Source organism: Crinia signifera, chromosome 1 (assembly GCF_055691185.1).
Source record: "Crinia signifera chromosome 1, ASM5569118v1, whole genome shotgun sequence".
Taxonomy (NCBI): domain Eukaryota; kingdom Metazoa; phylum Chordata; class Amphibia; order Anura; family Myobatrachidae; genus Crinia; species Crinia signifera.
Window position 1 is genome coordinate 39,542,207 of NC_139217.1, and position 27,318 is coordinate 39,569,524.

Sequence of the window (27,318 nt, forward strand, 5' to 3'; positions counted from 1 at the left end):
AATCTCGTGCTTGTATACAGGCAAGAGATGAAGAGACGATCCGTAGCAATTCTACACGGTTTAGATGCAGAAAAACAAACTGGATAGTTTGACAATTTTAGTATCTGTAGCTGAATTTATGCTGGCAGAGACAAAGGAAATCCTGCACGAAGCTGATAGGTGCATTTGAATTATGTACAATTACCAGCGAAACAAAAAGGCAGACTGCAATTAACATACTGTATTTTGTACATATGACTGCAATCAACATCTTATTCTTTGAGGTGTCGGTCTGTGTCTGAGTTTGGAGAAATCTATTGTTGCGGAAAAAAAACGTTCTCTGTAGCGCAGTACAGTATGTACAGTATGGGTATTAACTATCGTGTACATTGAGGCCTGCCATTGTGAATTTTTGTTTGTGGAAAAGTCCGAAAGAATTTGATAAGCACCAACTACTGTAACTACAGTACCTGTATTGGTTTAAAAAAAAAAAAAAAAGAACGTTTAAAAAATAAAAATATATTGTAACCAACTGAGGATCGAACTACTGATACTGAGATAGTGAAGCCGTGCCTCTACACGTTAGGCCACTGTTGCCTCTGAATATAGTGATGGCAGATGGTGAGCATGGCTTCTGCACCAATCACATACAGTTCATGACCATACAGTACGTCACTGCGGCTGCGAATAAAATACTGTACTAAAACTCTGTCCGTAAAGTAAGGACAAAATCCGTAGTGTAAAGTATGATACTGTAGGTCCTCAAATAATGTTTTAAGTAGTCATCCAGCAATAGCAAAGGTTAGCATGGCTTCTGTACCAATTACATAAATGACCGTACGTAGCTGCTTCTGCGAATAAATACAAACACTCTGTCCGTAAAGTAAGGACAAGATCCGTAGTGAAAAGTGGCTGTTTAGCAAAAATCCGTAGCGTAAAGTCTTAATGTGGAGCATTAGTCACCCAGTGGTTAAACTATGTATTGCATGGCGTGGTACATAACGCAGGACATAACGCAATCTGCAACTCGCGAGTCAGAGCCCTCAAAAGCGCGTTGTAAACCACGATGTACTTGGGCATAACTGTAGTTTACTAAGTACTTTGGCAGTAGCACTGGCAGTGGGCACCAGACAGTTAGATAGAGCAGTACTACTAGGCACAAGACACAGCAGAATTTATAATAATTAATTAGGTACTTATGTAATATCCACACTATATAAAATCAACTCCATGCGTAGTTGGATAGTAGGGGCATGAAAAAATGGGGTGCATTTAACATGGGAGCCCAGATAATACATAAGTACCATTAATTATTAGGTACTGGTTGGGCTGTGCACCAGTCTAGCAGTATTATTTATTACAGTTCCACCCAGCACTGCAGGACAGGTATTATTTTTTTAATTAAATAATATAGCAGCCTAGTAGGTAGGTAGTACTACTAAGTACTTAGGCAGTAGCACTGCCAGTGGCACCAGTGGACTGAGTAGGTACTGGCAGCCTCTATTCAGTACAGGCACTAGCAGGCAGTACCAGTGGACTATATATATATATATATATATATATATATATATATATATATATATATATATATATATATATATATATATATATATATATATATATATATATATAATTATTAATAATATTATAATATATTAGGTACAGCACAGCACCAGAGGTAGGCCCCAGCACAGAGGAGACAGTAGTACTACAAGTACACAGTTAGAGTCGACTGTCCTCCTTGCTAGGGTGATCCCACCCTAAGCAGAGAGGAGAACAGAGTACACAGCAGCACTGAGGGAGACAGCCCCAGCGAAGTAAAATATTGCGTTCAAGGTCAAGCTCAAGTTTATGCCCCATCAACAGCACCAACACACCCTCACCCAACCCGCTCCTAGACTGGAGTGAAGATGGCTGGCGCGGGAGCCGCTATTTAAAGCCTTGTGAAATCCAGCACCGGGTGATGACGTTTTCCCCACGCGACCAGACCTGAGTCAGGTGGGAATCTCCGAGCACTGCTCAGAACCGGGCACAGATTGATGACGTTCGTGGGGGCTCGGATCTCCGGAATCCGAGTCCACACATCTCATGTATTGACTATAATTTACCAATTTACCATACTATTTACTCTCTAGGGGTGAGCCAAACCTCTGCAGCAGCAACACCCCCTCTGAAGACTGGCCACACCCCCTCTGAAGACCTCTGGCCATACCCCTAAACAGGAGCCCTTATCACATGAGCCTTTCATACCCAAGGGAACATGCATTGGATCGGACCTGCTGTCAAACACCTCAGATTTGTCCAGTTTTAATCCGATACTGTATATATCAGACCAATCCATGCCACACCAGACCTGTGTATGGGCACCTTAAGCGGTAGATTTACTAAAGTTTCTAAAACAGACAGAAACAGTGATATTGCCCTTAGTAACTATCATCTCTCAAATGCATTCTCCAAAATGTGGGACAAGGACCTTATTCTGGTCCACACGGAATGCTTTGAAATTTGCAGTGCTGCATGTGGATTAAACGCCACCCGTAACTTGCACAGCCACTCATCCGCCCGACCCCCCCCCCCCCTCTCGTGGACCATCAAATGATTTGGAAGGTGCCTAGTTTTCATGGGAACACCCATGAAACGCTGGACTTCCTAGTCTCCGCCACACTACGATCCTCACCCACACTGCTAGGTGTGAACAGGACAGCGCATGCACATAAGGAAAACATCGCTCCCCTGTGCAAACATGCGGGGGGGGAGTGTATGAAACAGAATAAGGCCCAAATGCCACCCCTATTCTGTTTAAGAAATTTTAGCCAATTTACCACGGTGGGGTGCATTCAATGCCTATGGCGAGCGGTGCCCATACTGGGTTTTTCCAGCGAGGTGGAAATGTTGAGTGTGGCCATCAAAATGGTATGGGTCGGCGATTCTGGCCATAAAAACCCCCTCTCTGGGCGCATTGAATACCGCCCTAAGTGAAACAAGGACAATAATGGCAGCTTGTTTCTTATACGCTGAGTTAATGATGGAATTCATCCCATATAGACAAGTGGCAACATTTGCTTCCTGTGTGAGACTATTCCATGTGTAGGGTTCACACTGAGAAATGGGGAACTGGAACTGCTGCTCAGAAAGTCCCATTCCTTCATGATGAAATAATACATTTATACAGTAACAGAGAGAAATGAAACTTTGGGGGTCGCTTATATAACTCTATCCATCTCTATCTCATTGTAGCAATTACATAGGGGGGATTTGCAATTTCTAATTGATACATAATAACACATACAGGGGATCAAGCAAGTGTAATATTCTGCCAGCAACTAATGGGGGAAATTTACTAAGATGGGAGTTCTATTTCACATCGGATGTTCCTATGGGCAACCAATCAGAATCTACTACTTAACTATATAGCACCTTTTTGAAGATAATAATGCATACATAATTTGATTGGTTGCCAATAGCAACTCCCATCTTAGTAAATTTCCCCCTCCAGTAGCGCACGCAGGGGGGGGTTATGAGTACCCAGAAACCCCCCCCCAGGAGTCTAAGGGCACTCAGCTGAAAGCTGAGGGTCCCCTCTTTCCATGGGTACCAGAATTGTAAAAATTGGCCCTTGGGAACTGAAGATATCTGACTTCAAAGCAGTGGTCCCCATCCAAGCCTGTTAATTGTTATTCCCAGTCAGATATTTCAGGTTCTGTCTGACTTAGAGTTTTTCTGAGGGTATATTCCAAAAGCTGGGACTCTCCCCCTTTGATGGACTTTAGTAGCTTGTCTCTATTGTTCCCAGAACCAGAGATATCAGCCTTCCAGCAGCTGGTTACTGCTCCAGCTCCACACACCTGGTATGTAGTATTATATTTTTGTGGGCAAATTGCTCTGCCTTCCTAACTCTGATCCCCTAGTCCCCAATACCATTTGGTAGGTAGGATTCTATAGTTTTTAATTCCATTAAAATCTAAGAAATCTATTTCCGGGAACTGGAGATATCTGCAGTCAAGCAAGCTGTCCTCCCACCAGAAAATTATGAATAATGAGCCCACTCCACTATACACCCCTCCTCTGCGTATTAAACATCCTCTACCACCCTGGAAGTTATGGGGGAAATTTACCAATATGAAAAACCTAGTTTTTCGTATTGGTTTTTTCCCTACGGTTGCATACGACTGTTTAAGTCGTATGCAAACTCGTGTTCCGGAGGGGGATTTACAAAGCAGTCAGATACGACTGCTTTGTAACCCTCCGATGGTGTAGCCATCCGTATTAGCAGCCGTATATACGGCTGCTAATACGAATTATTTGTAGGCAGTCTGCACGGATCAGTCAGATCCGTGCAGGCTGCAGTGTGTAAAAAAAAATAGAAAAATAAATAAATAAATAAAAAAACGGCGTGGGGTCCCCCCCACAGCCGAAACCAGCACCAGGCTGAAGGAGCCGGGGCCGGTAATTAAAAATCAGGGAACCCGACAAATAGGGGCTCCCCGATTTTTAACAACCAGCTCCAGGTCCGGGGCTGGTTCCTAAAATACGGGGGACAAAATGACTAGGGGTCCCCCGTATTTCAAGAACCAGTCCCAGGCACAACCAGCCGGCAGGGTAATGCCACAGCCGGGGGGAGACTTTTTATGCAAGTCCCCCCGGCCAAAGCATTAACCCTACCGACCAGTCAGCCTGGCCAGGGGCCCTGGGGGAGTGGGGACCCCCCCAATGAAGGGGTCCCCCCCATCCAGGACTTACCTGACCAGGCTGAAGCCTGGTACTGTCCCCGATGCCCCTGGGCGGTGGGCATCGGGCTGATTATGGTGTAAAAATAAGGTTAAACTATTGTTTTTTACTGTGGCACTACAAGTGCCAGCAAGCCTCCCCAGCAAGCTGGGACTTGGAGAACCACAAGTCCCAGCCTGCTGGGCATTAAAGGGCCCGCTGGCACTTGTAGTTCTACAGTTAAAAAAATAGTGCACAAAACACACTGATACACTTTTGAAATAAAACTTTATTACATACAAAGCCCACACATACTAATACTTACCTATCTTCTTTCCGTAGGTAGCCCTGATGTCCTGTGTCGGCGTCTTCTGGTCCTGTGTCGTCTTCTTCCTCCATGTCGACCGTCGCTGTCGCCGTCCGGATCCGACGAAATCCATTTGGGAAGCTGTGGAAGGAAACCATACTCACCTGTCCCAGCGCGACGTAGTCCAGGTAAGGGTCTTGGCAAAAAAACAAACCGACACCCGAATCCAGCCCGGACACGGAGACGCACAGTGTTTGTTTACATCGTGCGGCTCCGCCTCCCGAATGCCGCTATTGGCCGCCTTGCGGCCTAGCGGCCAATCAGGAGCCGCTAGGCCGCAAGGCGGCCAATAGCGGCATTCGGGAGGCGGAGCCGCACGATGTACACACAGTACAGTGCGTCTCCGTGTCCGGGCTGGATTCGGGTGTCGGTTTGTTTTTTTGCCAAGACCCTTACCTGGACTACGTCGCGCTGGGACAGGTGAGTATGGTTTCCTTCCACAGCTTCCCAAATGGATTTCGTCGGATCCGGACGGCGACAGCGACGGTCGACATGGAGGAAGAAGACGACACAGGACCAGAAGACGCCGACACAGGACATCAGGGCTACCTACGGAAAGAAGATAGGTAAGTATTAGTATGTGTGGGCTTTGTATGTAATAAAGTTTTATTTTAAAAGTGTATCAGTGTGTTTTGTGCACTATTTTTTTAACTGTAGAACTACAAGTGCCAGCGGGCCCTTTAATGCCCAGCAGGCTGGGACTTGTGGTTCTCCAAGTCCCAGCTTGCTGGGGAGGCTTGCTGGCACTTGTAGTGCCACAGTAAAAAACAATAGTTTAACCTTATTTTTACACCATAATCAGCCCGATGCCTACCGCCCAGGGGCATCGGGGACAGTACCAGGCTTCAGCCTGGTCAGGGAAGTCCTGGAGGGGGGGGGACCCCTTCATTGGGGGGGTCCCCACTCCCCCAGGGCCCCTGGCCAGGCTGACTGGTCGGTAGGGTTAATGCTTTGGCCGGGGGGACTTGCATAAAAAGTCTCCCCCCGGCTGTGGCATTACCCTGCCGGCTGGTTGTGCCTGGGACTGGTTCTTGAAATACGGGGGACCCCTAGTCATTTTGTCCCCCGTATTTTGGGAACCAGCCCCGGACCTGGAGCCTGGGGCTGGTTGTTAAAAATCGGGGAGCCCCTATTTGTCGGGTTCCCTGATTTTTAATTACCGGCCCCGGCTCCTTCAGCCTGGTGCTGGTTTCGGCTGTGGGGGGGACCCCACGCCGTTTTTTTTTTTATTTATTTATTTTTCTATTTTTTTACACTGCAGCCTGCACGGATCTGACTGATCCGTGCAGGCTAAAACGCAAATAGAACAGGAAAATGGTGTTCTATTTTCCTGTCGTATTTGCGTGGGTGTTTAACACCACTAAGCAGCCGTATTATCAGTACGGCTGCTTAGTAAATCAGAAACCACCATTCTTTTGAATGGTGATTTCTGTCGTATCCTATCGATGGTGTAGGGCATTCGTATTTGTAACTACAAATACGAATGTTCCATCTTTAGGACTACGAATTGTTGTATTTTTGGGATTGTAAATCCCGAAAATACAAATTCGTAAAAAAAAGGTGTATTTCTCCCTACGAATACACCTTTTTTCTACGAATCCATTTTGGTAAATGTCCCCCTATGTATCAGGGCCCCTTCATTCAGCCCAATGCCCCCTTCTCCCACTCCATTTCCCACCATCTGTGCAATAAAGGGGTAATTAGTGGAAATTACTGATCCAGGCCCTACATGCAGAGCGGTTGATATAATACCCCCTACCACCCACAGGACATCAAAGCTTCCCCCACCCCTAACGCTGAAGGATCGGTAGGGGCCCCAATACATTGCTATGCCCAGGGGTCTACACTGCTGTTGACACCCCTGTATGTATGTATATATATGTATGTATGTATATATATATATATATATATATATTTTTTTTTTTATTATTATTATTGTTATTTATAAACATTTGGTCTATCTATAATACTTTAACTGACCCGGCATATACTGGGTCACCTAAGTGTCCATCTCCGTGCTTTGCTCCACCCCTCTGGAAACCCCCTTCTGAAAATCCTGCGTTTGCCACTGCCCTCTGTACTTGACTTTATTTTTCCCACTTTACCTTTACCATACATCCCAACTGTCCCAATTTTAGCGGGAATGTCCAGTTTTCTTGGAGATGTCCTACCCGGGGCTGGCAGCATCCTGCCCAGGGCCAACAGTGTGCCACGGTGGAGGGGGGCACAGTTGGGAGTCTATTCCCACAAGCAGAGGGGCTGGGGCATGGCCATCCGCTCTCAACAGAGCCGGCCCTAAGCATAGGCAAACTAGGCAAATGCCTAGGGCATTTGGAATGCCTAGGGACACCAGCAGCTTCTGCAGATTAAAATGATATGCAGCATGCCTATATTCTGTGTGTGAGTGAGGCTGTATCTGCATATGAAATAGTGTATTCATGGAAATCACTGTAACATAGCATTCCATATGCAGGTACAGCCACAGTCGCACACAGAATATAGGCATGTTGCATATCATTTTAATCATCGTTTAAGCTCCTTGTGTGTGCTGGTCATAACAATGCAAATAAGACAAATTTTCAGCAAAAAAGGCACCCAACGTTAGCAGAACTGGCCAGGAGCTGCATGGCCGATTGAGGCAAGATGTATGAGGAAACATCTGTATCCAGGCAGAGGCAGAGGTCACAGTGTTAGTGGCTGTGTGAGTGCTGTCTGCGGGTGGGTTGTGCAATAGTGTTCGGCATATGTGTAAGGGGCATTATGTATGTGATGTATAAATGCATTAATAATGCGTGACATATGTGTCACAGGCATTATGTGTGTCATGTGTATAAGGGTATTAATAATGTGCAACATCTGTGTAAGGTGCATTATCTTCGTCATGTGTATAAGGGTATTAATAATGTGCAACATATGTGTAAGGGGCATTATGTGTGTCATTATGTGTATGAAGGGCATTAATAAAGGTTGGCATATGTGTAAGACGCATTATAATATAATAATAATAATAATAATAATAATAATAATAATGTGTAAGGGGCATTGCTGTGTGGTATTATCAGGGGTGCCGAGAGAAAGGGGTAGGGGGAAAAAATTACCCAGGCCAAAGTCTGATGGAAGGGCCCAGTGGGGTCCCCGTGCCCTCTCCCCTTAAGTGACAGCAGCAGCTGCAGCTCTTCTCCTCTGACCAGCACACACTGCTTTGTGCTGGGTTGCAGTTTGGCCATGGAGGTGCTTAAAATACAATATTTTCTCAGGATTTTTTTCTAAGGGTATAATGTGAATAATGTGAGGAGTAATGTATATAAGGTAAAGTGGTACTACTGTGTGATGTAAAGTGAATAAGGGACACCATCGCATGATATGATGTGAATAAAGTTGCACTACTGTGTGGCATAATTTGAATTGGGGGTACTATTGTGTAGCCATGCCCCTTCCCAGCAAGAACACACCCCTGTTTGAAATAATGACTGCTATGATGAGGGTTGATGGTGCTGGGAAAGGGGAGCAGGGTCAGAGGCGTAACTAGTGGCGGTGCTAGGGGGTACCAGCCAAAATCTTGCCTAGGGTGTCATTTAGGCTAGGGCCGGCTCTGTACAGCTGTGTTACCAACAGTACACTTACGCCTCCTACAGGCTATTAAGTCTCTCCCTTCTTCTGCCACTTTCCTCACCTCCTCACTCATAAAGGCTGTCTCTTTAAACAGTTGCTGCAACATATTTAGAAAATAAGAAACTGAGCACAGTCTAGTGGAGATATAGTAAGATAGTTGTTCAGGTTGAAAAAAAAAACCCTTCAGATGGGAGGGGTGGCATACCCGGATCTGGGGAGTTACTTCTCAGCCTGTGTGTTGAACCAGGCTAGGGACTGGTTCGCCACTGGGCAGGTGAAACCTTGGGTGACTATAGAGCAGTCCTTTTTGCCTAAGATCCGCCTGTCGGAGCTGTTCTGGCTGCCCAGGGGAAAAATTCCCTCCTGGAGGGGACCAGGAAGCTCAATAAAAGACACCCTACTAATCTGGCACGACTTAATAGCAAAAGACGCCGGGGTCTCCCTGCCCAGCCCAGATCTGTCCATATTAACTATAGCGTCCCTCATCCCCAACTTGAAATTAGATAACTGGGTAACAAACGGTATATCCACACTTAGAGATATTTGTCCGGCTGGTAATCTAATGTCCTTCACAGAAATCTCAGAGAAATTTAATATACCACGACAAGATTTTTATAAGTATCTACAGCTAAGACACTGGCTGACCGCATCTGTAGGTAGACCAGCAGTCTCACTTTCCTTTCCTAAAAGACTGGTCCTGGCCCTGACCTCGCAGAACAATAAAGGAGGCATTTCTAGATGGTATAATGATCTAGTCAGTAGATTACAGCCGGACAACTTACTATTCCAGGCCAGATGGGAGACCGAATTGGGTAGGACTCTTACTAGGGAAGAATGGGATTGTATTGTTCTCTCCTGCTTTAAGATTTCTAAGTGTTTAAGCCATTCGGAAATGTTTTACAAGCTGTGCCATAGAGCTTATTTCACCCCCCGACGGCTGCATTCAATTTGGCCGTCTGTCTCTAACCTCTGCTGGAGAGGGTGTGGATCCATTGGGTCTCTCCTGCACATATTCTGGGATTGTCCAAAATTGCGACCGGTGTGGGTGGAAGTCTTTGCCCTGATGGGAGAAATTGTAGGTATTCATCTCCCTATGGATCCAGTTGTTGCGCTGTTCCACTTATCTCCCTCTATCCCAGAACACGATAGCTATTTGATAGGTCAGATCCTAATAGCCACTAAAGCAGCGATTGGCCAGTACTGGAAATCCCCGGAGACTCCCGATATTCATCTTATTTTAGGTAAAATACATAAACACTATCTATTTGAAACGATTGACTGCAAATATTCCTCCTCTACCAACTCTATACAATCTAAGTGGCACAAGTGGTGTACCTATAGAGAAAAAAGAAACCTTCCACTTGGAATCTCCTTCCAGGTGGACCATACTACAATACTGTCTACTGTCTCTGTTGTTATATGAAGTATTGCCCTGGATTCTCTTTCCCCTACCTCCCACTTCCCCACCTGTCTTCACCCCTGTGTGTCTGTCCTTCGTGATCTCCTGCACCTGTCTGTATGTCTTGTACCTCTGTCATTTGTCTAGTTCCCCCCCCCCTTGGGTTATCTTGGTCAGTTTCTTTACCGGCTGACCTGATAAATCCGTCGGTACCGTATAGACCTGTGTTATATTGACTCATTTGTACCTTACATAACCATTCTGCTATTGTTAATATCTGTTATGACCTCATGTGAGGTACCTCTTGTTCAAATTTGTACTGACTTAATAAAAACTATTCTTTAAAATAAAAAATAAATAAAAAAAAAACCCTTTCGTTTATAAAGTTCAACCTGTATATAATCTCCTGCTGTGTAAATGAGCCGAATAAGGTTACTGCCTATTATGATTAATAGTTATAACCCTGTTTACTGTGTTCCGCTAAAAAAAGTCTAACCCTTTTTAAACATATCCATTGAGTGAGTCTGCCATCACATTTTTCTCTGGCAGAGTATTCCAGAACTTACTGCCCTTACTGTAAAGAAGTCCTTCCTGGCTGGGTGAGACACTTCCTCTCCTCTAACCTTAGTGGTGGCGCATGTCCTGTGTACAGACCTCATGGTAAACCGATTACATGATAGTTCTTTGCATTGATCATTTATGTATATACTAGCTGGGGTACTCAACATTGCTCGGGTTCCGAACACACTCCCTGGGTCAAAGGTCTGCATGGCATACTACAACTTGATATCAGACAGAGGTCCTGGCCACTCCAATAGGCATCCCAGACCATTTGCCATCCCTCTCTGTAGTTCTCATCCAAATCCATCCAGCTCCCAGATACATGCGTATGAGCATACATACCTGTGGTTGCACTTAGGGATGCCAATCCCGGGGCATCTTTTCAATTCCGGAATTTTGGATTGAAAAATTCCCAATCCTAGGATTCCTTGGATTCATGGGATCCCAGGATATGCTTCCTTGATATTAAAAAAAATCCCCCGGCCTCCCAGCATATTTACTTTTATGGCAGGGTATGGATGGGGGGAGCAGCTGGGAGCTGTATGGGCAGGTGGCTGGTAGCCCGGCAAGGGAGTGATGCTGTTACTGCTTGAGACGCGTCTGGGAGCCAGCCTGGGGAGCGATGCTGTGCAGCTGTAGGAGGGAGGAGCGGCTGTTTGGCCTCTGACCGTCACACTGAGCAGTGCCACATGCCAGGCATCAGGAACAGCCAGGCAACATCTGAGTAAGTGCTCAGACACTGCCTGGCATTAAACTGTGCATGCACAGTATAATCCCAAAATCCTGGGTTTGGAAACGCCAATCCTGGGATTGAAATCCCAGCGTGTTTGGGCACAAATGCCAGGGTCCCGTCAATCCTGATCGCGGGATTGGCTACCCTACTTCTACCCCTTTTATAATTTATAATAATGTATAAGGGGAGATCTGCCTTCTCACAGGCAGCCTGAACCCTCTTCTAATCCCTGAGGTAACATTCCATTGGACATGACCTGTACTTAATTACTCCATCCTACTCCACTTCTGCCCCTGCTATGCAGGATTTTATCGTTCTTTCAGCTCTGCTTCAGTTCTGTTGTACAAATTATAACCTAATGAGAATTAAGCATCTACAATATTACAGTATATTAGATCATTATGAGACAATGTTGTTTCTTTCCATCCAAATAAAAAATAATTTTCTGTCCCTCTCTGCTCTAGTTGGGGAATCTGGGCTATGGGCACCGCTGTTGGCAGTCTGCGTAAACCTAAACTCTGTCTGGCCCTTGGGACCCGTCTGCTGGGTCCAGGAAGTCTGCCACTCTCTGTGCAGGTCCTGATCTCGGCCCGCCTACAAAGTGTGGGCTTCATGCGTCATTTTGTATAACAATCCCAGTTGCAACCCCCACTCTGTCCATCACTACCCCCCTCCCCCCCCCCCCCAAAAAAATAATTAATGAGCATTTTAGTCATGCTGAAGGGGATTTGTATTTCAACTATTGGGTTTGTGTACAAACCTGAACCCAAGCTTCTGTTCCCATGGACCTGACAAAGAACACTACTTCACAAATAGTAATAGAATAAATAAAATTAATATGTCATAACATTCAACTTTTCTGAAAGCCTCTAATCTAAATAAGCATTAGAAATAAACCAGCCTGTATGTATAGATGTCCCAGGTGTTTGTTGCTTTTTTCATTTTATTTGTACAATTCCTATGAAATAGATTGTTGTTCTAATTTTATGAGTCCATGATAAAAGAGGGGTTTGGAGTGAATATAAGGCTCATCGCTGCGTCTCCTCATTTATCTCTGCCATGAATTTCCCTGGCACATTTATATGGCTGTCAGTGATGAGTCTGGGAAGAGATAACAACCCCCCAGGTGTGCACCGGAGTCTCTGCTCTGCAGCATCAGATCTTGTACGTACTATATTCTTGTTGCTGGTCCTCTGTGTGACACCCTGCAGATCAGACCCACATGACTGCAGACCTGGATGTCTCCTTGTAGTGAACGTCTCTACACTGAAATATAAATATTCTGTGGAAGAAGATATTATCAAAGTAATATTTACAAGGACTTTCCAAGGGAGCTATAGAGAAAATATCTTCTCCGGTGTAACCTGCGTAATGTAAGTACAGCTGAATGTAATGTGACATCTCAGGCAAGCACAGATCATTTATCACAACCAGGGCTGCCATCAGAAAATGTGAGGCCATGGACTTATCAAATAGGCAGGGCTCCCCTTTCCTTTCTCAACCCCTGGTGTGTCTGGTGGGACCTCTGGTGTCTGGCCGCACTACAAAACATCTACATTGCTTTAAGGGAAATGTTTATGACAAATTATACTTTATAGACTTCAGTCCTGGGCCCTCTTTCTGTCTCAGCCCGGGACTGGAGTACCTGCAGCCCGCTCTGTCTGCTGCCCTGATCACACCTACTGGAGCATTGTAAAATAAATTTACCATCTACATTACTGTACACTATATAAAGTTATGGTCTTAAACTAACCAGAATCTACCTAAAAGTCCTTTTACTTTGCATATATCATTTAAGAGATGACGATTTATATTCATGTATTTGGTTAACACTTTGAGTGCCAAGTGAAATTGTCAAAATTGGTGTAAAAATTACCAAGCAAACATTTATTAACAATAATGACCTGTAATGTATACATACAATAGAATGCAATTTTTTCGCACTTTCAAATTCGCCCATTATCGCACTTTTTAAAAATCGCATTTCTGTGCTGCAAATTTGCATATTTAATGAGGTGCGTATTCCGGGGGGAAAAAGTGTGATTAAGTGCGATAATGTGTGAATTTTACGCATGAAAATGTGTGAATTTGAGGTAATGTGCAAATTTGTGTTTAGAAAAAAAAAACGGTGTGAGGTCCCCCCTCCTGAGCATAACCAGCCCCGGGCTCATTGGGCCGGACCTGGTTCCAAAAATATGGGGGACAAAAAGCATAGGTGTCCTCGGTATTTCTGAAACCAGCCCCGGACTCTTGGACCAGTCCTGGTTCCAAAAATACGGGGGATTAAAAAATCTCCAACAGCCCGCGGTGTCATGCCACAGCTGGGGGACACTTTTTACATTAGGTCACCCGGCCCAAACATGAGCACTGTGACTGGTCAGCCTTGGATGGGGTACCTGGAGTAGTGGGGATCCCCCCAATAAAGGGGTCCCCCCCAGGCTTCACCCGTCCAGGGCTGAAGCCCGAGCTGTCACTAGCGTCAGTGGTAGTGGCCAGTGGACGCCGGCCTGATAAGGTTAAATCTCACATACCTAACATTGCTTTATGCAGGAGAACTACAAGTGCCAGCAGACCTCCCCCACATGCTGGGACTTGGAGAACCACAAGTCCCAGCATGCGGTGCATTAATGGGCCAACTGGGACTTGTAGTCCACCTGTAAAAAGATTGATAAAATAAAACATACACACACAGAAAACTATAACTTTATTTCACACACAAACACACACCTCACTTTTACACAATTATACTTACCAATCTGGGATCCAGCGCTACAGAAGGTGTTAGCTGCGCAGGATAAAGCTGGCTCACCCTGCTGTCAGTGCGGGGTGAGCTGGCTATGCAGGGGACAGACCAGCGCTGGATCCTGGATTGGTCAGTATATTGGTGTAAAAGTGAGGTGTGTGTTTGTGTGTGAAATACAGTTATACTTTTCTGTGTGTGTATGTTTTATTTTAACATTCTTTTTACAGGTGGACTACAATTCCCAGCTGGCCCATTAATGCCCCGCATGCTGGGACTTGTGGTTCTCCAAGTCCCAGCATGCGGGGGAGGTCTGCTGGCACTTGTAATTCTCCTGCATAAAGCAATGTTTGGTATGTGAGATTTAACCCTATCAGGCCATCGTCCACTGGCCACGGACGGCGGTGACAGCTCCAGGTTTCAGCCCTGGACGGGTGAAGCCTGGGGGGACCCCTTTATTGGGGGGTCCCCACTCCTCCAGGTACCCTGTCCAAGGCTGACCAGCCACGGTGCTCATGTTTCGGCCTGGGGACCTTATGTAAAAAGTGTCCCCCTGGCTGTGGCATGACACCGCAGGCTGTTGGAGCCCGGTGCTTGTTTCAAAATATGAGGGACCCCCAGATTTTTTGTCCCCCGTATTTTTGGAACCAGGACCGGTCCAAGAGTCCGGGGCTGGTTTCAGAAATACGGGGGACCCCTATGCTTTACGTCCCCCGTATTTTTGGAACCAGGTCTGGCTCAATGAGCCCGGGGCTGGTTATGTTCAGGAGGGGGACATCACGCCTTTTTTTTAAATAGAAAAAACTTTTACACATTTTTTAAGACAGGACCATGCACAGATCTCAATGATCTCTGCAGGGTTCTGGCCAATTCGCATATCAGAACCTGGTCTACATGTTTGGCGATTTTAGACACATTTTCATGAATTTGCATCTCACTAAATATGCGAATTGTAAACTTTTCAATGCGAAAACATCTGGATGCGAGTTCGGCCGTTTTTGACAGAAAAAAAATCGCAAAAATCACATTTTAGCATCTCATTAAATGTCACCCATAATCTTTTTTTTTTTACACAACATTTTTAGTTCCATTTATCTTGACACTCAAATGGTTAATATTTTTTTTCCTGCTAGCTGAAAAAAAACGTACTTTAGTATTCAATTGCGTCCGTTTCCGGACAGTTTTTTGTTATTTTTTCACCAATGCACTTTCACTTTTTATTAAAGACAAAACTGCATTGATGAAACATGACCTAAAAACCAGTTGAAAATTACCACAATTTTTGACAAAATTACCTGAATCAGTGAATTACTCGCTGATCCACGTATTTTTTCTCTCAAAATTATAGTAATATTCAACAGTTTTTTTACATATCATCTTTAATGAAAAGTTTTTTGTTTTAGGACATAAACAATCAACATATACAAATACAATACATATCACTAAAATATACATACATGACATATAGGGGGACATTTACCAAAATGGATTCGTAGAAAAAAGGTGTATTCGTAGGGAGAAATACATCTTTTTTTTACGAATTTGTATTTTCGGGATTTACAATCCCAAAAATTCAACAATTCCTAAAGATGGAATATTCGTATTTGTATTTACAAATACGAATGTCTACACCATCGATAGGATACGACAGAAATCACCATTCAAAAGAATGGTGGTTTCTGATTTACTAAGCAGACGTACTGATAATACGGCTGCTTAGTGGTGTAAAACAGGCATGCAAATACGACAGGAAAATAGAACACCATTTTCCTGTTCTATTTGCTTTAAGCCTGCACGGATCAGTCAGATCCGTGCAGGCTTCAGTGTAAAAAAATAGAAAAATTAAATAAAAAATAAAAAAAAAACAGCGTGTGGTCCCCCCCACAGCCGAAACCAGCACCAGGCTGACAGAGCCTGGAGCCGGTAATTAAAAATCAGGGAACCCGACAAATAGGGGTTCCCTGATTTTTAACAACCAGCCCCAGGCTCCTGCTCTGGGGCTGGTTCCCAAAATACGGGGGACAAAATGACTAGGGGTCCCCCCGTATTTTAAGAACCAGCCCCAGGCAAAACCAGCCAGCAGGGTAATGCCACAGCCGGGGGGAGACTTTTTATGCAAGTCCCCCCGGCCAAAGCATTAACCCTACCGACCAGTCAGCCTGGCCAGGGGCCCTGGGGGAGTGGGGACCCCCCCAATAAAGGGGTCCCCCCCCTCCAGGACTTACCTGACCAGGCTGAAGCCTGGTGCTGTCCTCGATGCCCCTGGGCGGTGGGCATCGAGCTGATAGTGGTGTAAAAAATAGAACAAACTATTGTTTTTTACTGTGGAACTACAAGTGCCAGCAAGCCTCCACAGCAAGCTGGGACTTGGAGAACCACAAGTCCCAGCCTGCTGGGCATTAAAGGGCCCGCTGGGTCTTGTAGTGCCACAGTAAAAAAAATAGTTAAATAAAACACACTGACACCCATTTTAAATAAAAGTTTAATACACACATTACACACATACTGATACTTACCTATCTTGATCCCGTTGGTAGGTCGCTGGCTACGGTGTCGGCGGCTCCGTGTCGGCGGCTCCGTGTCGGCGGCTCCATGTCGGCGGCTCCGGGGACGGCGTCCTGCCTGAGGATAATCCATGTTGGACCTGTGGAAGGAAATCCTACTTACCCAGGTCCTCCATGGATGGTCTTCTTTCTTCATCTGTCGACATCCAGGTCTTCTGGCAGCTGCTGACGACTTCCAGCAGCTGCCGGCATCTCCCGCGATGCTCCCCGGCTTTCAGAGCCGGAGAGATCCTTCCTCTTCGGCGTCTGGGCTCAGAATGAATTCTGGCCAATCAGGAGCCTCCTAGCCGCCTAGCGGCCAATCAGGAAAGGTCTTTCCTGATTGGCCGCTAGACGGCTAGGCAGCTCCTGATTGGCCAGAATTCATTCTGAGCCCAGTCGCCGAAGAGGAAGGATCTTTCCGGCTCTGAAAGCCGGGGAGCGTCGCGGGAGATGCCGGCAGCTGCTGGAAGTCGTCAGCAGCTGCCAGAAGACCTGGATGTCGACAGATGAAGAAAGAAGACCATCCATGGAGGACCTGTGTAAGTAGGATTTCCTTCCACAGGTCCAACATGGATTATCCTCGGACAGGACGCCGTCCCCGGAGCCGCCGACACGGAGCCGCCGACACCGGAGCCAGCGACCTACCAACGGGATCAAGATAGGTAAGTATCAGTATGTGTGTAATGTGTGTATTAAACTTTTATTTAAAATGGGTGTCAGTGTGTTTTATTTAACTATTTTTTTTACTGTGGCACTACAAGACCCAGCGGGCCCTTTAATGCCCAGCAGGCTGGGACTTGTGGTTCTCCAAGTCCCAGCTTGCTGGGGAGGCTTGCTGGCACTAGTAGTGCCACAGTAAAAAACAATAGTTTGTTCTATTTTTTACACCACTATCAGCTCGATGCCCACCGCCCAGGGGCATCAGGGACAGTACCAGGCTTTAGCCTGGTCAGGTAAGTCCTGGAGGGGGGGGACCCCTTTATTGGGGGGTCCCCACTCCCCCAGGGCCCCTGGCCAGGCTGACTGGTCGGTAGGGTTAATGCTTTGGCCGGGGGGACTTGCATAAAAAGTCTCCCCCCGGCTGTGGCATTACCCTGCTGGCTGGTTTTGCCTGGGGCTGGTTCTTAAAATACGGGGGACCCCTAGTCATTTTGTCCCCCGTATTTTGGGAACCAGCCCCAGAGCAGGAGCCTGGGGCTGGTTGTTAAAACTCAGGGAACCCCTATTTGTCGGGTTCCCTGATTTTTAATTACCGGCTCCAGGCTCTGTCAGCCTGGTGCTGGTTTCGGCTGTGGGGGGAACCCCACGCCGGTTGTTTTTTTTATTTATTTATTTATTTAATTTTTTTTTACACCTTGCAGCCTGCATGGATCTGACTGATCCGTGCAGACTGCTACAAATAATTCATATTAGCAGCCGTATATACGGCCGCTAATACGAATTCCTACGACATCGGTGGGTTACAAAGCAGTCGTATCTGACTGCTTTGTAAATGATCCTCCAGAACACGACTTTGCATACGACTGAAACAGTCGTATGCAGTAGTAGGGAAAATACTAATACGAAAAACTCGGTTTTTCATATTAGTAAATTTCCCCCATAATTACAAAACAACATAGCAACCACCCACCTCTGGCTAAATTTAGCAGAATAAACATCGTGGGTGACATTTAATGAGATGCAAAAATTTGATTTGTTCAATTTTTAGGCAAAAAACAGACGAAATCGCACTTTTTCCCAAATTCGCATATTTAATGAGATGCTAAAAATGGCAAAAAACATGTTTTGTGCGATTTTTTTTTTTTCACGCCGGAACTCGCATCTAGATGTTTCCCTTTGAAAAGTATACAAATTGCATATTTAATTAGATGCGAATTCAGGAAAATGTGTCTAAAAATTGCCACACATGCAGACAAGCGAATTGGGCAGAACCCTGCACAGATCATTGAGATCTGTGCATGGTCCTGTTTTAAAAAATGTGTAATTTTTTTTTTTTAATGGCGTGGGGTCCCCTCTCCTGAGCATAACCAGCCCCGCTCTCATTAAGCCAGACCTGGTTCCAAAAATACGGAGGACAAAAAGCATAGGGGTCCCCCGTATTTCTGAAACCAGCCCTGGACTCTTGGACCCGGTCCTGGTTCCAAAAATACGGTGGACAAAAAATCTGGGGGTCCCCCATATTTTGAAACCAGAATTGGGCTCCAACAGCCTGCAGTGTCATGCCGAAACATGAGCACTGTGGCTGGTCAGCCTTGGACGGGGTACCAAATTCACACATTTCCTGAAATTCGCACATTTTCATCACCCATTATCGCACCATACGCAGCTCATTAAATTTGCGAGTTTGCGGCAAAAAATGCGATTTTAAAAAGTGTGGTAAGGTGCAATTTTGAAATGTTACTAAACATCGCATTCTATTAAATGTCATGCCTAGTCTCTGCATTATTACTCGGACTCATTTAATTATTTGGCTTTTAAATCTAGAATACTTAGTGAACTAAATAATATACATTTCTAATCTCACAACCTTCATTTTAAATCATTAAACTACAAAATATCAAGTAGTGAAAAAAAAATTCTCACGTGTTTTTATGAATTTACCCATTAATTAATTACTAGAATATTCAAAGGGGCAGTGAAATTGTATTTTATATATTCTTATCTTCCCAGTAATGGGAGTCGATAGATTTCAATCCACCAATGCCAAATAACATGAATAGTGAATAAAATTGAATAAAAAAAACATATATTAATGCTTGAACAACTAAGTGAAAAAACATATTTCTAAAGTCTATGGGTGACATTCTATGGGATGAGATAAATGCGCGTTTTTTTTATCGCACCACTTCGCCCTTTTTAAAATCGCAAGATTGGCCCGTTTTTCGCATATGTAACCCCTTCCCGACATTTGACGTATATATACGTCATGGCCGGGATGTGCTTCCCGACACATGACGTATATAAACGTCATGACTTCTAACTGTCACTGCGTCTATAGACGCGGTGACAGTTTGGAGATGTCTGCTGCAGCGCCAGCCCCCCTCCCATCCCCCCGCCAGCAGCAGCACTGCTGCTTAAATCTTCGATATTTGTTTAAATTTATTTAAATGAACTATATATATATATAAGTATATATATATGTGTGTATATATATATATATATATATATATACACATATATATATATATATATATATGTGTGTGTATATATATATATATATACACATATATATATATATATATATATATACACACACACATATATATATATAAATACAGTGATCGGTGCTGTTAAGTACAGCACCGATCACCACCGATCGCCAGCCCCCCCCCCCCCCCCTCCCACCCGGTGGCCCCCCCTCCCACCCACCCGGCTGCCGCAGCGCCAGCACCCCTCCCACCCCCCCACTAGCCGCAGCGCCAGCCCCCCTCCCAAAGCTGGTGAGCAAAATGGGGTCACATGTGGGGGGGTTCCACTGTATTGGTGCTTCGGGGGTCTTGCTAATGCGACATAGCACCCACCATTCATTCCACCACCAAAAATCACTCCTTCCCTTCTGAGTCCTGCCATGCACCCAAATGGTATTTTTGGGTCACATATGAGGCATTGCCGTACTCGGGAGAAATTGGGGCACAGATTTTGGGGTGCTTTGTCTCCTTCATTCCTTGCGAAAATGAAAAATTTTGAGCCAGAACTGCATTTTTGTGTAAAAAATTACATTTTGCCTCACATGTGACCAAAAAATACCAGTTGGGTGCATGGCAGGACTCAGAAGGGAAGGAGTGATTTTTGGATTTTGCAGCACAGATTCTGGTTGAATGACCCCTGAAGCACCCATACAGTGGAACCCCCCCACAAGTGACCCCATTTTGCAAACTACACCCTTTAGGGAATTCATCAGGGGGTATAGTGTACATTTCAAACCCCCAGGGGTTTCACCAATTTTGATACAACTGAGCTGTGAAAATGAAAAATTAAATTTTTTCATTTTCACAGCCCAGTTGTATCAAAATTGGTGAAACCCCTGGGGGTTTGAAATGTACACTATACCCCTAAATGAATTCCCTGAAGGGTGTAGTTTGCAAAATGGGGTGACTTGTGGGGGAGGTTCCTAACTTTTAGCACTTATGGTGCCTAGAAACCTACATGGTACCTAAAAAAAAATCTCATAAAAAGGAGGCTCCAAAATCAAGTAGGTGCTCCTTCTATTATGAAGCCTGTGGTTTGGTCAACGTGCACACTAGGGCCACATATAGGATATTTATGAAAACAAAAGAATTGGGGGAATCAATTTTTAGTCACATTTCTCTAGTAAAATCTACTGTATTCGTTAGAAAAATGTATTAAAATTGAAACTCTGCAAAAAAAAAGAAATTTTGAAATTTCACCTACACTTTGTTTTAATTCCTGTGAAACACATAAAGGGTTAACAAACTTCCAAAATGCTGTTTTGAATACTGTGTGGGGTGCAGTTTTTGAAATGGCATAATTTATGGGGGTGTCTCACATACAAGTCCCTCAAAGTCACATCAGAACTGAACTGGTCCCTAAAAAAATCAGTGTTTGAAATTTTCTTGAAAATTTGAGAATTTGCTATTCATATTTGAAGCCTCCTAGTGTCCAAAAAAATGAAAAGGAGGTTGAAATAATGATTGCAACATAAAGTAGACATATGGTCTTTGTTAGTTATTAACTATTTTGAGTGGTATGTTTATTTGTCTCACAAGCAGAAAATGTGACATTTTGCAAATTGCTAAATTTTCCATTTTTTCACGACATTTTGGTATTTTTCACAAAAAAACACAGACTGTATCGACCCAAATTTACCACTAACTTGAAGTACAATGTGTCACGAGAAAACAATCTCAAAATCACTGGGATAAGTAAAAGCAAAAAAAACTTATCCCCACTTAAGTGAAACATGTCAGATTTGAAAAAAATGGCTCTGTCAGGAACGCAAAAACTGGCTGTGTCAGGAAGGGGTTAATGAGATGCGAAAAACGGGCCAAATAGTGAGAATAGGTGCGAGGTGGTGCGATGTCTTTAGTCCTGAAAATGTGCGATTTTCATGTCTGAAAATCGCACATTTGCAGGAAAGCGCAAATAAAAAAATAAAAAACGAGCGCGGGGTCCCCCGCCCGAGCATAACCAGCCCCGGGCTCATTGAGCCGGTGCTGGTGACATAAAATCAGGGTCCCCGACAAATAGGGGTCCCCTTGATTTAATGAAACCAGCACCAGGCTCAAGGTCCGGCGCTGGTTCCCAAAATATGGGGGACAAAATGACTAGGGGTCCCCCGTATTTTAAGAACCAGCACCGGACCCAACCAGCCAGCAGGGTAATGCCACAGCCGGGGGACACTTATTATATAAGGTCCCGCGGCCAAAGCATTATCCCCGTGGCTGGTCAGCATGGGCAGGGTTCCTGGGGAAGTGGGGACCCCCCCAATGAAGGGGTCCCCCCCCTCCAGGACTTACCAGCCCATGCTGAAAGTCCGGGGCTGTCCCCGATGCCCCTGGGCGGTGGGCATCGGGCTGATGGATAGTGTAAAAAAAAAGAAGATAAACTATGGTTTTCTACTGGCGAACTATGAGTCCCAGCAAGCCTACCCCTCATGCTGGAACTTGGAGAACCACAAGTCCCAGCATGCGGGGCATTAAAGGGCCCGCTGGCACTTGTAGTTCTACAGTACAAAAAATAGTGAAATAAAACACACTGACACCCTGAAAAATAAAAGTTTAATACACACATAACACACACACACTGATACTTACCTACCTTGAGCCCGTAGGTCGGTCCCTGGATCCTGGGTCCGGGCTCCGGGGCTCCAGGGCTGAAGAGTCCGGTTCCGGGGCCTTGGTCCTGGGTTCCGGGGCTGGTCCTGGAGTTCCGGGGCTCTAGGGCTGAAGAGTCTGGTTCCGGGGCCTTGGTCCTGGTTCCAGGGCTGGTCTGGGGTCCAGGATCCGAAGAAGTCCACAGGGGTACCTGAGGAAGGAAATGCTACTCACCTGGTCCCCGGCGACGACATCGGCATCCTCTCCGGCAGACACGCTGCTCCTGGCTGCTGTGGTACCCGCTCTCGGACTGAAGAGGCGCAGAGATGTTTCATCTTCCGCGCCTCTTCTCAGAATGATTCCATTAGCCGCCAATCAGGAGCCGAGAAAGTCGGCTCCTGATTGGCCGCTAGGCGGCCAATAGAATCATCCGGAGGAAAGGCGCGGAAGATGAAAATCTCTGCACCTCTCCAGTCCGAGAGCGGGTACCACAGCAGCCGGGAGCAGCGCGTCTGCCGGAGAGGATGCCGATGTCGTCGCCGGGGACCAGGTGAGTAGGATTTCCTTCCTCAGGTACCCCTGTGGACTTCTTCGGATCCTGGACCCCGGACCAGCCCCGGAACCAGGACCAAGGCCCCGGAACCAGGACCAAGGCAACGGAACCGGACTCTTCAGCCCTGGAGCCCCGGAACCCCAGGACCAGCCCCGGAACCAGGACCAAGGCAACGGAACCGGACTCTTCAGCCCTGGAGCCCCGGAGCCCGGACCCAGGATCCAGGGACCGACCTACGGGCTCAAGGTAGGTAAGTATCAGTGTGTGTGTTATGTGTGTATTAAACTTTTATTTTTCAGGGTGTCAGTGTGTTTTATTTCACTATTTTTTGTACTGTAGAATTACAAGTGCCAGCGGGTCCTTTAATGCCCCGCATGCTGGGACTTGTGGTTCTCCAAGTCCCAGCATGTGGGGTAGGCTTGCTGGGACTCATAGTTCGCCAGTAGAAAACAATAGTTTATCTTCTTTTTTTACACTATCCATCAGCCCGATGCCCACCGCCCAGGGGCATCGGGGACAGCCCCGGACTTTCAGCATGGGCTGGTAAGTCCTGGAGGGGGGGGACCCCTTCTTTGGGGGGGTCCCCACTTCCCCAGGACCCCTGCCCATGCTGACCAGCCACGGGGATAATGCTTTGGCCGCGGGACCTTATATAATAAGTGTCCCCCGGCTGTGAAATTACCCTGCTGGCTGGTTGGGTCTGGTGCTGGTTCTTAAAATACAGGGGACCCCTAGTCATTTTGTCCCCCGTATTTTGGGAACCAGCGCCGGACCTTGAGCCTGGTGCTGGTTTCATTAAATCAAGGGGACCCCTATTTGTCGGGACCCTGATTTTATGTCACCAGCACTGGCTCAATGAGCCCGGGGCTGGTTATGCTCGGGCGGGGGACCCCGCGCTCGTTTATTTTTTTTTATTTTAACTGTTTAATTTTTTTTTACACCAGAACCCTGCACAGAACATTGCGATCTGTGCAGGGTTCAGGCTCATTCGCCCATCAGAACCTGGTCTGATTTTTGGGCGAATTATAGACACACTTTATACAAATCACATACCATTAAATATGCGATTTGTATACTTTTTCATGTGAAAACATCTGGATGCGATGTGCTGCGAAAAGCAGCCATCGTATTTCCAGTGTGCCCAACTTGTTGGCCAAAATCGCACTTTTTTCACATTTTCGCAGCTCATTAAATATGCAAAAATGCAAAAAAAATGCGATTTCGGCCGTTTTTGCGAAAAAACTCGCAAAAGTCTAAACTTCTCATCCCATAGAATGTCACCCTTTGTTCTTACTTTGTTCTGAGTTGACACATTTACCAGTTTTTACCAGCATTATTTTGTGAATTGTGTATTCAATTCATGGCTTATACAAAGCACAAATATGTCAGGGCACGTTAATGTGCCGTAGTCCCTTTATATTATTCCAAAAGATACCAACTCCACCAAATTTTGAAAAATTTACTAAATGAGTTTCTTGACAGATGAACATATTTCTCATGTTCTATAGAATAATTTACTAAATTAATCTATTTCCAAATATCCGGCCCCCTTTGCGCCATCAAAGTCCTGGCAATAATAACCTTAGCAACAGACCAACGGTTAATAGCAAATTGTCTCTGCTCAGGTGGTATAAACTCATGTGGCCAAACCCCAAGGATACATGCTAGTGGCTGAAGGCATTGATGTGGAACACCCATATTTACCATAATTTTTCCTATTCCCTTCCAGTATACTTACACCACTTTACACTGCCAAAGCAGATGCCACAAATTACATCCCGACTCATTACATTTCGGACATTTGTCCTTGTTTTTTGCAGAGAATTTACACATCCTCTCAGGTGAAAGATACGTTCTATGTAATATGTTTATTTGTATCTGTTGTATCATAACGGGATTATTAGACATCCTAAGAGCTGACAGAGCCGGCCCCCAACTTTCAATAGTTAATTCTGGAATATCCATGATCCACTTGGAAGCAAGCTCCACCAGTTCTTCCCATCGGCTCATATCTGATAGATATTTATAACATCTTTACACTCATTTATCACATCTTAATTTTTTAACTAAGAGTTTTACTTGGGCTTTACTAATATATATGGAAGCTATCTTTCTATACTGATATAGAGCAGTGTGGGTATCGATAAAACATAGTTTTTGGCAGGTCAAATTCACCTTGCAGTTGGGAGAAAGATTTCCACTCAGTGTCTGACCAATGGCTTTAATTCCAAATTGGCGCCATACCCCTCCCCCTGTTGTGTGTTACATTTTGAAAGGGCTTAATGAAAATAGGGAGGAATCAGGCTCCAATCCTTCATAGTTCATCTCCCTACATACCCATTTCCGTATTTTTATGGCTTGACTAATAATTGGGGGATATCTTTGGCGGTTATCCTTCAACAGGATTGCCTGTAGAGGCGAGTGTCTGGGGACAGCCATAACAACAAGTTTTACGAAAATAACCGAGCACTCATTCTCCTTAACCCACTCCCTTAATAGGCCAACTGAGCAGCAAGATAATAGAGTTTACAGTTGGGCATTGCGGCTCCCCCTGATCTCGTGCTCTAGTTATGGAAGCCATCTTGATTCTGGGGGATTTATTTATCCCTATAAATGATGCAATTATGCTATTAATCCTCCAAAATACCTCATCATTGATATATATGCAGGATTGGTGGAATATAAAGAGAAACTTAGGTAGAATTACCATTTTAACCAGATTAAGGCATCCCAATACTGTTGGAGGCAGCCTTAACCAGTATTTACATTTGATCTTTATTTTAACTATTAGGGGAACAACGTTATCTAGAACAAAATCCTTTGACTCTTTAGCAATGGTAATACCAAATATTTAAATTTATCCACTCTAGGAAGAATAGCATCATTTCGAATTTTGGCCGAGGGTAAAGGGCCACTACCTCCCTTATAAGGAGGTGAAATTTATTACAGTTTATTTATTACAGAGTCTTTACCAAATTCCTGGAGAATCTCCAAAACTATTGGCAACTCATTATATCAATAGATCTATATTAGTGGTATGCCCGGAAATTTTCCGGGACAGCCCGCTGTGGCAGCACAGCTGAGCCCGGAAAATTTTCAGGCATACCACCCGAGGGGTTAAACCCAAAGAACCCCTCTATCTCCACTTCAACTTCCTCTAGGTTATTCAGCCACGAGGGGTTAAACCGCCAGAATCGAAATACATCACAGGGTTCTAAATCGATTTGCATCAGCATTGGAGAGTGGTCAGAAATCCCATTTGCTTTATTTTCTATTGATAAGATTTTCTATATAATAAGTTGAAGAATTGTGTGTACGTGTCTGTCGCATTGCAGACACACCGTGGCACTCAGTGTCCCCAAATTCAGCAACAATGTACCTCGGGAACCTGTGGTGTGCATCTCAAAGCCATTTTTTGGAAATTTCACTAAGAGAATTAATAAACACCAAGGTTTAATTTGCCTTGATTGATGACCTTTAAAGATGATTGACGATAAATGCAAACACATTCTAACATTATGGTGGAGGATTTAACAAATTACAATCTTAAGTCTTTGGAACAGCATAAGATGACATTTTTCAGCAATTTTTGAAAAAAGAAACCCAAGGTTTTTCAGGGCAACGCCGGGCGGGTCAGGTAGCATTTAATGATTCCTTTGAAGAAAAAATCATGTAAATTCTGGAAAAATTATTAAACAAGGGGGAGTAACTGGAGGACTAATATATATCAGGGTATCTCTCCCTCCACACATCCCACCATCCTACTTCAGGTATGAACTTAACCAAGCTGCTCTTGCATCCAACCAACCCCCCTTTAATACACCACTTATCAATATACGGGTTCATTACTGCATTAATGACTCAAAGGCATATAAAGAAGTTATAAGGGCGTGAGGTGACAAACGCGTCAGCTGATCTAAGCACCTCATATGAGAAGGGGGGATATACACCGTTAACATGCAAAACCGGACTGGGTTAATACATCTATCTAAAAATATAAATCTTCTACCTGGGTCGATCTTGGATGCAATATACTCAAAGACAATAGTTTTCTTAATAATTATTGAGATACCTCTAGATGATGAGGTAAATGGAGCATGTAAAGACCGCCCAATCCAAGGTCGCTTCAAGGCCACAAGCTTTTCCAACATACAGTAAATGAGTCTCCTGGAGACATATTATATCTGCATCTAAAGCCGTGCATTATTTTAGTACAAGGGAGCGTTTGACTTTTTCACGTGTGGTCCCACGTCAGGACATTTCCATTTGCAAGCTTTTATTGTCTGTAGGAGAAAATAGCTGAAGCAAAAAATATACCTTTATATGAAAATAGGGCTTTCCCCCAAG